Below are 13,182 nucleotides of genomic sequence, written 5' to 3'. Positions count from 1 at the left end.
CAGTATTAAAACAAAACAAAAAAAGTATTTGGCTTCAGGAATGCCCTATATACTATATGAAAGGAACACAATTATGCAATGAGTAAAAGTTTAAGTCAGATTCACTTTAATCTGAGTGTAGACACTGTGCAAAGTCACATTTTCATGAATATGGATAAGTTCCTTGGTAAAGCCACACACACAAAAAAGGTGAGCCAACAGATGGCAATGATTCTGATAAGTTATAGTGAAAGTCTTGTTTACATTTTTATTTTATACTATTTTACTATAACTGTTTTTGGATCGTGGAAACAATCAACTTGGTTTCCATGAATTCTTATGGGGAAATTTGCTTTGATATAAGAATGCTTTAGAGAGGTGCCCACACTTTTTCGCCTTGTGAGCTACTTTTAAAAAATAGCAAGTCAAAATGATCTACCTATGTACAATTTTAGGTGCACAATTGTATATACAGAATGGAAAATGTAGTGGGGTCGGGATCTACCATGAAGGCCTTCGTGACCTAGCGGTAGATCGCGATCTACCTAATGGGCACCCAGTATGTTTCCGGAAATAATTTTGCTGGCAAACCAAGGTTCCACTGTATTGTCAAAATTGTTCAGAGTATTTTATTGCTTGCTGGTAGCTTAAAAAGGTATTTTATTGATAAGGTGTGAAAACACCTTATCACCTAGGAGAAAACTTAGGCGAAAAAGTGAATTGAATAAGGACCCAGAAGGTTTATCTTTGTTATGCAATAACCCCTTCAGTTTTTCTTTTTTAGAACATTGATCAGCATCAGTTTAAGAACTTTAGATCTTGGTTCATGCTAGGTAGTGTTGGTGTTTGAATGCTAGGTAGTGTTGGTGTAGCGTGACCCTGAAGCTTTCTCCTTTTGGATTTGAAGGAGGAACCATCAGAATCACGTAAAGGGTAATGTAGGCCGCAACCCTGTGACCCTGTCCACCTGCTTGGATGCTGAAGGGGGGTTTTCCAAATTCAGGATCCCAAATTTGACCACCTAAACCAATGCTAGGTCTGCTGCCCTGCATTTAAGCAGGCCGCAGAGGACAAACAGGCATATAGAAAGGGCTGTCCCACTCCTAATCCCAGCTTCTTAGATGACCTGATGAATAAAAGACTCCTGCAATCAAGTAATCAGATTCCAAACTAGCCACCATGGCCAAGACCATTGCGCTGTCCAAGGATGTCAGGAATAAGATTGTAGACCAGCTCAAGGCTGGTCTGGGCTACAAAACTATTGGTGAGAAAGTGACAACAATTGGTGCAATCATTCACAAGTTTCATTCTTAGAGCTTATCTGTAAGTCCATTTTGTTTGTAACTCCAGTAAGTCAACCTGGTGCGTCCATGGTCCAGGGGCATCTTGTAGATGTTGTCTGACAATTATTGTGTCCTCTGTGTCCCCCATGTGTCTTCTGTTTCCCCCATGTATCTCCCCCCCTTCCCTGCGTGTCCTCCTCTGACCCTCTATATAACTATCAGAATCGGCAGCTTGGCTCAACTAATCCACGGCTCTTGCAGCAATCACAGACCTCTCCTCTCCTTCTCTTCGCCTTTAGTGCTGGTTTCTGCTGATTGCGTTATCAGTAGAAGCCGGCACAAGAGGCGCAGTAAAGGAGAGATATCTTGGATTGCAGCGGGAGCCGTAGATTAATTGAACCAAACTGCCAATGCTGATATTTATACATGAGGGAGCAAGAAACACAAGAGAAGGGGGGTGGGGAGTGTGAGACACACGAGGGAGGGGGATGGAGACACAGGTGGAGACACCGGGAGGACAATACCGATGATACCACGGTGGGTCTGATGGGGTTCGCAAATCGGGGACTTCCAGTATTCGGCATATAAGACGCAGGCACTTCTTCCCATTTGGGGAGAAAAAGTGCGTCTTACGTGCCAAAAAATATGGTGTGTTTTTTGTCTACTTTGCGATTGCGAAGCTGTACACGCTAATGTCTCTATTGTCTATACAATTTTAACCACTTGCCGACCGCCTACTTCATATTGGCGGCGGCAAAGTGGCAGCCCCAGGACCACGTAACGCAGATTGGCGTCAGGTCCTGGGGCACTCTCTGGCCGGGGATCGCGCGCTGGGATGCGCGCGCATCCACCGGCAATAGGCTCCGCCCACCCGCGACATCAACCCGCCGGCCAATCGGAAGCGCCGGCGGGTTGTTAACCCCGCGATCGCCGCTACAAAGTGTATAATACACTTTGTAATGTATACAAAGTGTATTATACAGGCTGCCTCCTGCCCTGGTGGACCCAGTGTCCGAGGGACCACCAGGGCAGGCTGCAGCCACCCTAGTCTGCACCCAAACACACTGATCTGCCCCCCCCTGCCCCCTGATCGCCCACAGTACCCCTCAGACCCCCCCCTGCCCACCCCCCAGACCACCATTTGCACACAATCACCCCCCTAATCACCCATCAATCACTCCCTGTCACTATCTGTCAACGCTATTTTTTTTTTTAGTCCCTAAACTGCCCCCTGCTCCCTCCTGATCACCCCCCCACCCCTCAGATTCTCCCCAGACCCCCCCAGACCCTCCCCCCCCCGCATACTGTATGCATCTATCCCCCCTGATCAACTGTCAATCACCTGTCAATCACCTGTCAATCACCTGTCAATCACCCGTCAATCACCCCCTGTCACTGCCACCCATCAATCAGCCCCTAACCTGCCCCTTGCGGGCAATCTGATCACCCACCCACACCAATAGATCTCCCGCAGATCCGACATCAGATCACCTCCCAAATCCATTGTTTACATCTATTCTCTCCTCTAAACACCCACTAATTACCCATCAATCACCCATCAATCACCCCCTATCACTGTTACCCATCAGATTAGACCCTTGCGGGCACCCAATCGCCCGCCCACACACTCAGATTGCCCTCAACCCCCCCCTTATCGATTCGCCAGTGCATTATTTACATCCGTTCTTCCCTGTAATAACCCACTGATCACCTGTCAATCACCCCCTGTCACTGCCACCCATTAATCACCCCCTGTCACTGCCACCCATCAATCAGCCCCTAACCTGCCCCTTGCGGGCAATCTGATCACCCACCCACACCAATAGATCGCCCGCAGATCCGACATCAGATCACCTCCCAAATCCATCGTTTACATCTATTCTCTCCTCTAAACACCCACTAATTACCCATCAATCACCCCCTATCACCACCTGTCACTGTTACCCATCAGATTAGACCCTTGCGGGCACCCAATCGCCCGCCCACACACTCAGATTGCCCTCAACCCCCCCCTTATCGATTCGCCAGTGCATTATTTACATCCGTTCTTCCCTGTAATAACCCACTGATCACCTGTCAATCACCCCCTGTCACTGCCACCCATCAATCACCCCCTGTCACTGCCACCCATCAATCAGCCCCTAACCTGCCCCTTGCGGGCAATCTGATCACCCACCCACACCAATAGATCGCCCGCAGATCCGACATCAGATCACCTCCCAAATCCATCGTTTACATCTATTCTCTCCTCTAAACACCCACTAATTACCCATCAATCACCCCCTATCACCACCTGTCACTGTTACCCATCAGATTGGACCCTAATCTGCCCCTTGCGGGCACCCAATCACCCGCCCACACGCTCAGATTGCCCTCAGACCCCCCCCTTATCAATTCGCCAGTGCAATATTTACATCTGTTATTCCCTGTAATAACCCACTGATCACCTGTCAATCACCCATCAATCACCCCCTGTCACTGCCACCCATCAATCACCCCCTGTCACTGCCACCCATCAATCAGCCCCTAACCTGCCCCTTGCGGGCAATCTGATCACCCACCCACACCAATAGATCGCCCGCAGATCCGACATCAGATCACCTCCCAAGTGCAGTGTTTACATCTCTTCTCTCCTCTAAACACCCACTAATTACCCATCAATCACCCCCTATCACCACCTGTCACTGTTACCCATCAGATTAGACCCTAATCTGCCCCTTGCGGGCACCCAATCACCCGCCCACACCTCAGAACGCCCTCAGACCCCAGCCCTGATCACCTCGCTAGTGCATTGCTTGCATCTATTTCCCCCCTCTAATCACACCTTGAGACACCCATAAATCACCTCCTGTCACCCCCTAGCACACCTACCCATCAGATCAGGCCCTAATTTGCCCCGTGTGGGCTCCTGATCACTCGGCCAAACCCTCAGATCCCCCTCAGACCCCCTTCCGATCACCTCCCCAGTGCATTGATTGCATCTATTTTCCCCTCTAACCGCCCCCTGAGACACCCATCAATCACCTCCTGTCACCCCCCTAGCACTCCTATCCATCAGATCAGGCCCAATACATCCTGTCATCTAAGAGGCCACCCTGCTTATGACCGTTTCCACAAAATTTGCCCTCTCATAGACCACCTGTCATCAAAATTTGCAGATGCTTATACCCCTGAACAGTCATTTTGAGAAATTTGGTTTCCAGACTACTCACAGTTTTGGGCCCGTAAAATGCCAGGGCAGTATAGGAACCCCACAAGTGACCCCATTTTAGAAAGAAGACACCCCAAGGTATTCTGTTAGGTGTATGATGAGTTCATAGAAGATTTTATTTTTTGTCACAAGTTAGCGGAAATTGGATTTTTATTGTTTTTTTTCACAAAGTGTCATTTTTCACTAACTTGTGACAAAAAATAAAATCTTCTATGAACTCACCATACCCCTAACGAAATACCTTGGGGTGTCGTCTTTCTAAAATGGGGTCACTTGTGGGGTTCCTATACTGCCCTGGCATTTTAGGGGCCCTAAACCATGGGGAGTAGTCTAGAAAACAAATGCCTCAAAATGACCTGTGAATAGGACGTTGGGCCCCTTAGCGCACCTAGGCTGCAAAAAAGTGTCACACATGTAGTATCGCCATACTCAGGAGAAGTAGTATAATGTGTTTTGTGGTGTATTTTTACACATACCCATGCTGGGTGGGAGAAATCTCTCTGTAAATGGACAATTGTGTGTAAAAAAAATCAAAAATGTGTCATTTACAGAGATATTTCTCCCACCCAGCATGGTTATATGTAAAAATACACCACAAAACACATTATACTACTTCTTCTGAGTACGGCGATACCACATGTGTGACACTTTTTTGCAGCCTAACTGTGCTAAGGGGCCCAAAGTCCAATGAGTACCTTTAGGATTTCACAGGTCATTTTGAGACATTTGGGTTCAAGACGACTACTCACGGTTTAGGGCCCCTAAAATGCCAGGGCAGTATTGGAACCCCACAAATGACCCCATTCTAGAAAGAAGACACCCCAAGGTATTCCGTTAGGAGTATGGTGAGTTCATAGAAGATTTTATTTTTTGTCACAAGTTAGCGGAAATTGATATGTATTGTTTTTTTTTTCACAAAGTGTCATTTTCCGCTAACTTGTGACAAAAAAAAAATCTTCTATGAACTCACCATACCCCTAACGGAATACCTTGGGGTGTCTTCATTCTAAAATGGGGTCACTTGTGGGGTTCCTATACTGCCCTGGCATTTTAGGGGCCCTAAACCGTGAGGAGTAGTCTAGAATCCAAATGCCTCAAAATGACCTGTGAATAGGACGTTAGGCCCCTTAGCGCACCTAGGTTGCAAAAAAGTGTCACACATGTGGTATCGCCGTACTCAGAAGAAGTAGTATAATGTGTTTTGGGGTGTATTTTTATAGATACCCATGCTGGGTGGGAGAAATCTCTCTGTAAATGGACAATTGTGTGTAAAAAAAATCAAATAATTGTCATTTACAGAGATATTTCTCCCACCTAGCATCTGTATGTGTAAAAATACACCCCAAAACACATTATACTACTTCTCCTGAGTACGGCGGTACCACATGTGTGGCACTTTCTTGCACCCTAAGTGCGCTAAGGGGCCCAAAGTCCAATGAGTACCTTTAGGATTTCACAGGTCATTTTGCGACATTTGGTTTCAAGACTACTCCTCACGGTTTAGGGCCCCTAAAATGCCAGGGCAGTATAGGAACCCCACAAATGACCCCATTTTAGAAAGAAGACACCCCAAGGTATTCCGTTAGGAGTATGGTGAGTTCATAGAAGATTTTATTTTTGTCACAAGTTAGCAGAAAATGACACTTTGTGAAAAAAAACAATTAAAATCAATTTCCGCTAACTTGTGACAAAAAAAAAAAATCTTCTATGAACTCACCATCCTCCTAATGGAATACCTTGGGGTGTCTTCCTTCTAAAATGGGGTAATTTGTGGGATTCCTATACTGTCCTGGCATTTTAGGGGCCCTAAACCGTGAGGAGCAGTCTTGAAACGAAATTTCTCAAAATGACCTGTGAAATCCTAAAGGTACTCATTGGACTTTGGGCCCCTTAGCGCAGTTAGGGTGCAAAAAAGTGCCACACATGTGGTATCGCCGTACTCAGGAGAAGTAGTATAATGTGTTTTGGGGTGTATTTTTCCACATACCCATGCTGAGTGGGAGAAATATCTCTATAAATTGACAATTGTGTGTTAAAAAAAGAAAACAATTGTCATTTACGGAGATATTTCTCCCACCCAGCATGGGTATGTGTAAAAATACACCCCAAAACACATTATACTACTTCTCCTGAGTACGGCAATACCACATGTGTGGCACTTTTTTGCAGCCTAACTGCGCTAAGGGGCCCAAAGTCCAATGAGCATCTTTAGGCTTTACAGGGGTGCTTACAATTAGGCACCCCCCCAAAATGCCAGGACAGTGAACACACCCCACAAATGACCCCATTTTGGAAAGTAGACACTTCAAGGTATTCAGAGAGGAGCATAGTGAGTCCGTGGCAGATTTCATTTTTTTTTGTCGCAAGTTAGAAGAAATGGAAACTTTTTTTTTTTTTTTTGTTACAAAGTGTCATTTTCCGCTAACTTGTGACAAAAAATAAAATCTTCTATGAACTCACCATGCCTCTTACTGAATACTTTGGGATGTCTTCTTTCCAAAATGGGGTCATTTGGGGGGTATTTGTACTATCCTGGAATTTTAGCCCCTCATGAAACCTGACAGGTGCGCAGAAAAGTCAGAGATGCTTGAAAATGGGAAAATTCACTTTTTGCACCATAGTTTGTAAACGCTATAACTTTTACCCAATCCAATAAATATACACTGAATGGGTTTTTTTTTATCAAAGACATGTAGCAGAATAACTTTCGCGCTCAAATGTATAGGAAATTTTACTTTATTTGAAAACTGTCAGCACAGAAAGTTAAAAAAGTCATTTTTTTGACAAAATTCATGTCTTTTTTGATGAATATAATAAAAACTAAAACTCGCAGCAGCAATCAAATAGCACCGAAAGAAAGCTGTATTAGTGACAAGAAAAGGAGGTAGAATTCATTTAGGTGGTAGGTTGTATGACTGAGCAATAAACCGTGAAAGCTGCAGTGGTCCGAATGGAAAAAAAGGCTCTGGTCCTTAAGGGGTTTTATGACTGCAGTCCTTAAGTGGTTAAATATGTTTGTGGTTTTTTTTTTTTTTTTTTTTCAAACTCAGCTTTCCCCACCGGGTTATATCCTGATTGTCTTAAGGCAAAAGCCTTATATGTCAGGTACTGTTTGCATCATTGTTTGAGAAAAAAGGATATAACTCAGTACCATTACAAAAATTAGTGAATGATTAACCCGCTGTAACGCTTGGCGGTGTATTCTCCACAGTCAGCATGCAACGCATGAGCTGGCGTGGAGGAGGTACACACACTAGCACCAGGAAACAGGCTATCCCTAGTATAGTGGAGGGGAGGACTGACTCCAATAGGAGATTGTGGCGCACAGAGCCGGTGCAGATCTGACAGCCACAAACAATGCTTTCGTTATAACGTCTCAGCGCAAAGTAGCGCTGAGCGCATAAACCAGAACTGAGGAGATCAGGACAGGTAGACAGAATGAACGCTTGCTAGCTAGCGGCTACTTAGCGACAGCAAGCGTCCAAAACCAGACAGACTGGAATGAGGCAGCCAATGCGATGCGGCGATGGCGTGCCTCACAAAGACAGGACAGGATAGTCAGAAAATAGCAGGATTAAGATAGATGAATGTAACACAGATAAATATACAATAAGTATGATTTCCTAGCGTATTACAATTACAGCTATCAATGAAACTATTTGTAACGTCTGACTAACATATGTATATATCGGCAATGAACCGATATATGACATAAGCAGGAACGCTGACTAGGAATGGAGTAACACAGGGAACAGGACACAGGGAACAGGACTAGCTAGGATTCGCTATCTCTTCGCAGAGATGAACGCAATCCACAAACGGTAACAGAACAGGATTCAGAAGGATTCGTTATCTCTTCGCAGAGATGAACGCAATCCACAAACAGGACCAGGAACAGGATAACTAGCTCAGCACGGGTGTTCACGGTACGCGCAAACTACCAAAACGTGCTGGAAAACTGACTAACTGAACACAGGATATAAACAGTTCGTGTACGTATACATCAGCGACACTGATGTATCACGTAACACAAATACAAGGAAAATAATAAACGTGCTGGTATGCATATATATTGGCAATGAACCAATATATGATGCAAAGACCAGCAAAGTATCTTTAACAAGAAACACGATCGGGGGCTAAAGCGACAGCAAGACAGGCTTAAGCTGAAGCTATGAAAACCCAAGGAAACCCTGCAGGAAGCAGATCTTTATACTGAGGTCATCCAATGGGAGCAGACATGCAGATTCCCACACAGGTGAATGATAATCAGTCACAAGCTGACAGCAGGGAAAGACAGACAAAGCTATGCAACTTGCATGGAAATAGATCAGAACTGCCTGAGCTGCAGCACTAATACTTCCAGTAATAGCTGCTGCAGCAGCGATCATTACAGTACCCCCGCCTTTAAAAGCGGATTCCAGACGCTTTTCAAAACCGAAATTTCCAACAAAATAGTCTGACTGATAATTCATGATGACCGGGACAGCCCGGCAAGACCGAATTCCAGAATCAGTCCCCACAAGACTGGACCCATCAGAACCAGAACCTACAGAACCACGCCCATCAGTACCACAAGCCCCAGTGTGACACCCATCAGAACCATGATTTCCAGAAGAAAGCCCTCCGAAATTCCCTGAGCGATACCCACCGCCTTCCAGGAACCGTTCAGAAACGCCAAAGCCTTTGCAATGCCCACCGGTACTGTCTTTACCAACACAAAACCCACTGTTGAACCAGTCCAAGGTACCAGGACAAGTTTTCTCAGAGACCTCCCAGAACACCTTGAAGCTCCAAAGAGATCCCCATAGGTCAGAACGCCCCTTAGGCTCACATGGAGAACTATCAAGAACCCCTATGGAACCTAGGGCAATTCCCGAGTCAGGGCCACAAGGACAAACATCAATATCAGGGCTTTCAGGGACCAGAACCATCTCTGGGCATGCAGGCAGACTGGCAACATCAGAACGTGTTCCCACTAAGGAAGCATCAGAGCACGCTAACACCTTAGACACACTTGGGCATTCTGGCACACAAAGAACATCTGGGCACACCGGCACAAGAGAAACCTCTGGGCATGTCAAGGAACTGTGAGCCTCCGGGTCAGCCAAGACAGGACCAAAACCAGGACTGGCCAAAAAAAAATCATCATGACTAAACTTCGCAACCACTGGACTTTTACACGAGAATGCTGGATCAGACTTAGATGTCGCTGATTCCAGCAAAGTCAGTAACAAATCAGATTCAGGGGCACCAACAAAACAGGACAAATCTTCTGATGTATGCACTGAACCAGATAGGGACTCCACAACTACCTCTGGACTGGACAGAGACTCATTTAATACACTGGATTGGAGCTCATGAGGCGCTGCAGAACAAGTCAGTATTGCAGCAGCCCCCACTGGACTAGGCAAAACTGAGGAATTCCCTGGACAGGAAGGGGACTCTGGAACCTCTGCCACAGCGGCCAGAGAACTAGAATCTTTCAGGATACAGGGCTGGGTTTCAGAAACACTCATCAGACCGGACTGAAATTCTGAGATTTCTATTATTTTGACCAGAGAATCAGAATTATCCATGTTACAGGGCAAGACTTCTGAAACATTCAGAGGACAGGGCTGGAGTTCCTCGGCTGTTACAACACTGGAGAGGGACTCAACATTGGTTAAATCAGACTGTGTACAGGGCAAGGTATCTAACACACTTGCTGACGAGGACAATATTTCAATGGCTTCTGCTTTGCTGGGCAGAAATTCATCAAGTTTTATTAGAGCAGACTGTAATTCCAAAACAGCTGCTAGACAAGTGAATATTACTGCAACACCAACTGAGGTAAGCAGTGCCTCAGACCCTTCTGCTAGAGGGTTTGAAATATCCAAAGTACTGGGTGAAGCATAAGACTCTGCGACCACAGCTTCACTGGACAGGATCACAGAACAGTCCATATTGCAGGGCAAAACCATGGAAGCACCTGCTGGACAGCATAATGATTCTGTGACCTGAGTTTCATTGGAGAGATCTACTGCACAATTCATGGTACAGGGCAAATTTATTGGAAAATTTTCTGAACAAGGTAATAATTCTGCGATTTCAGGTTCACATAGCAGATGCTCTGAGCTATTCACGAAACTAGAGCGAGGTGTAGAAACAGGAAGATCAAGACACAATGTTTGCGCATCTGCTGGATCAGACAGGAGTTGAACTTTATTAACACAGGTAATTTCTGCAGAAGTGTTTGCAGAGACAGGCAAGATTTTTCTGGTGTCTGTTTCACTAAACAAAGAGTCATGAGTACTGGCTAGGCTGGACTCGGAAGTCAGCAGGACCTCTGGATTCTCTGCTGAGAAATTTGCGCAGGGCAAGGTTAAGAATGTATCAGTGGCTTCTGTTTTACTGGGAAGTAACACTGAGTTATCCATGGTACAGGGTGGAATTGCAGGAACTTCAATTTCACACAAAAAGAGCTCCGAATCACCTGCTGAATCAGCCAAAGGTGCTGAAGCAGGCGGGTCAGAACGCCAAATTTGCGAATTCGGAGTCACAAAAAAATCATCCAAAATCATTTTCCACACATCGATCAATGGAGCCACAAAGTCATACCCACACACACCAGTTTTTATTAGGTTATAGGCAGACTTAATGCATGCATTCAATACCATTTCACTTTTTGCACTGTAAAATTGACAAAATGAACTTGAATCATTCTTCCATTCACAGACCAGGGCTTCCATCTCTCCCCTCTCGAATGGAGGATCCCATGCATACTTAACAGCGAAACATTTAGGCTGATCACAGTCTGCAGATATGATTGTGGCAGGCACATGTATAGGGTTAATTAGCAGGTGATTGGCAGATTCCTTATTCTTAAGAATCTCCAATACCTGTAGCAAGTGTTGAACTGTAGTGTATGCAAACTTCCCTTGGTTCACAAATAAGTTGATTTGTTCAATACTCTGTAATATCTCATCATAATCATACTCAGATAATTCTTTTAAACAAAAATCTTTATTTTCCCTAGCCAGGGAGGAAAGTTCATTAGTAGTTTCATAAGTCCATTTAACTCCCCTGAAAGACAATTGCATTTCATTATCTGTTAATGGCAGAATCTCATTATAGGTCTCAGTCACTAAGGATAACGATTCTGCAGCTTGGACACGTTTCTTAGAACGTTTGCGTTTTGCCTTTGACCTTGCGGTTTTTGGTGATTTATTCAAAGCTGCAGGAAAATTATCAGTAACACTTTCTGCTTGCTGCTCATTCTTGCAAGCAATTGAAGGAGCAGCTGATTGGCCTGCTGCCAGGAGTTCATTAAGAGGAAAAGGCAATGGATCTATGCGCAACCAGTTATGGATCACAAACGCTAGAAATTCCAGCGGTCTATCTTTCAAATCGGAATGATTGAGAACATCAAATGCCCACTGGAATAATTCCCCTTTAAACAAAATATAACTTAGTTGGAGTGCCCAGGTTGAAACAGGAGTCGCTTGGAGATCAGGATTGGTCAGGAACCTGGCACATTCAGAGAAAAACTCATTTTCTGTTTCAGAGCTAAGTTCTTCAAATTTCTTAAAGGAACAGGAACCATAATTAACAGTGTCATACTTTCTGGGAATCCCCCCCACAATGGGGATTGGTAATGGGGTTTTCATAATGTAACGCTTGGTGGTGTATTCTCCACAGTCAGCATGCAACGCATGAGCTGGCGTGGAGGAGGTACACACACTAGCACCAGGAAACAGGCTATCCCTAGTATAGTGGAGGGGAGGACTGACTCCAATAGGAGATTGTGGCGCACAGAGCCGGTGCAGATCTGACAGCCACAAACAATGCTTTCGTTATAACGTCTCAGCGCAAAGTAGCGCTGAGCGCATAAACCAGAACTGAGGAGATCAGGACAGGTAGACAGAATGAACGCTTGCTAGCTAGCGGCTACTTAGCGACAGCAAGCGTCCAAAACCAGACAGACTGGAATGAGGCAGCCAATGCGATGCGGCGATGGCGTGCCTCACAAAGACAGGACAGGATAGTCAGAAAATAGCAGGATTAAGATAGATGAACGTAACACAGATAAATATACAATAAGTATGATTTCCTAGCGTATTACAATTACAGCTATCAATGAAACTATTTGTAACGTCTGACTAACATATGTATATATCGGCAATGAACCGATATATGACATAAGCAGGAACGCTGACTAGGAATGGAGTAACACAGGGAACAGGACTCAGAAGGATTCGCTATCTCTTCGCAGAGATGAACGCAATCCACAAACGGTAACAGAACAGGATTCAGAAGGATTCGTTATCTCTTCGCAGAGATGAACGCAATCCACAAACAGGACCAGGAACAGGATAACTAGCTCAGCACGGGTGTTCACGGTACGCGCAAACTACCAAAACGTGCTGGAAAACTGACTAACTGAACACAGGATATAAACAGTTCGTGTACGTATACATCAGCGACACTGATGTATCACGTAACACAAATACAAGGAAAATAATAAACGTGCTGGTATGCATATATATTGGCAATGAACCAATATATGATGCAAAGACCAGCAAAGTATCTTTAACAAGAAACACGATCGGGGGCTAAAGCGACAGCAAGACAGGCTTAAGCTGAAGGTATGAAAACCCAAGGAAACCCTGCAGGAAGCAGATCTTTATACTGAGGTCATCCAATGGGAGCAGACATGCAGATTCCCAC

This window comes from Hyperolius riggenbachi, chromosome 8 (genome assembly GCF_040937935.1).
Source record: "Hyperolius riggenbachi isolate aHypRig1 chromosome 8, aHypRig1.pri, whole genome shotgun sequence".
In the NCBI taxonomy this organism is placed as follows: domain Eukaryota; kingdom Metazoa; phylum Chordata; class Amphibia; order Anura; family Hyperoliidae; genus Hyperolius; species Hyperolius riggenbachi.
The sequence above is the reverse complement of the archived record's forward strand: the minus strand, read 5'-3'. Positions refer to the sequence as shown.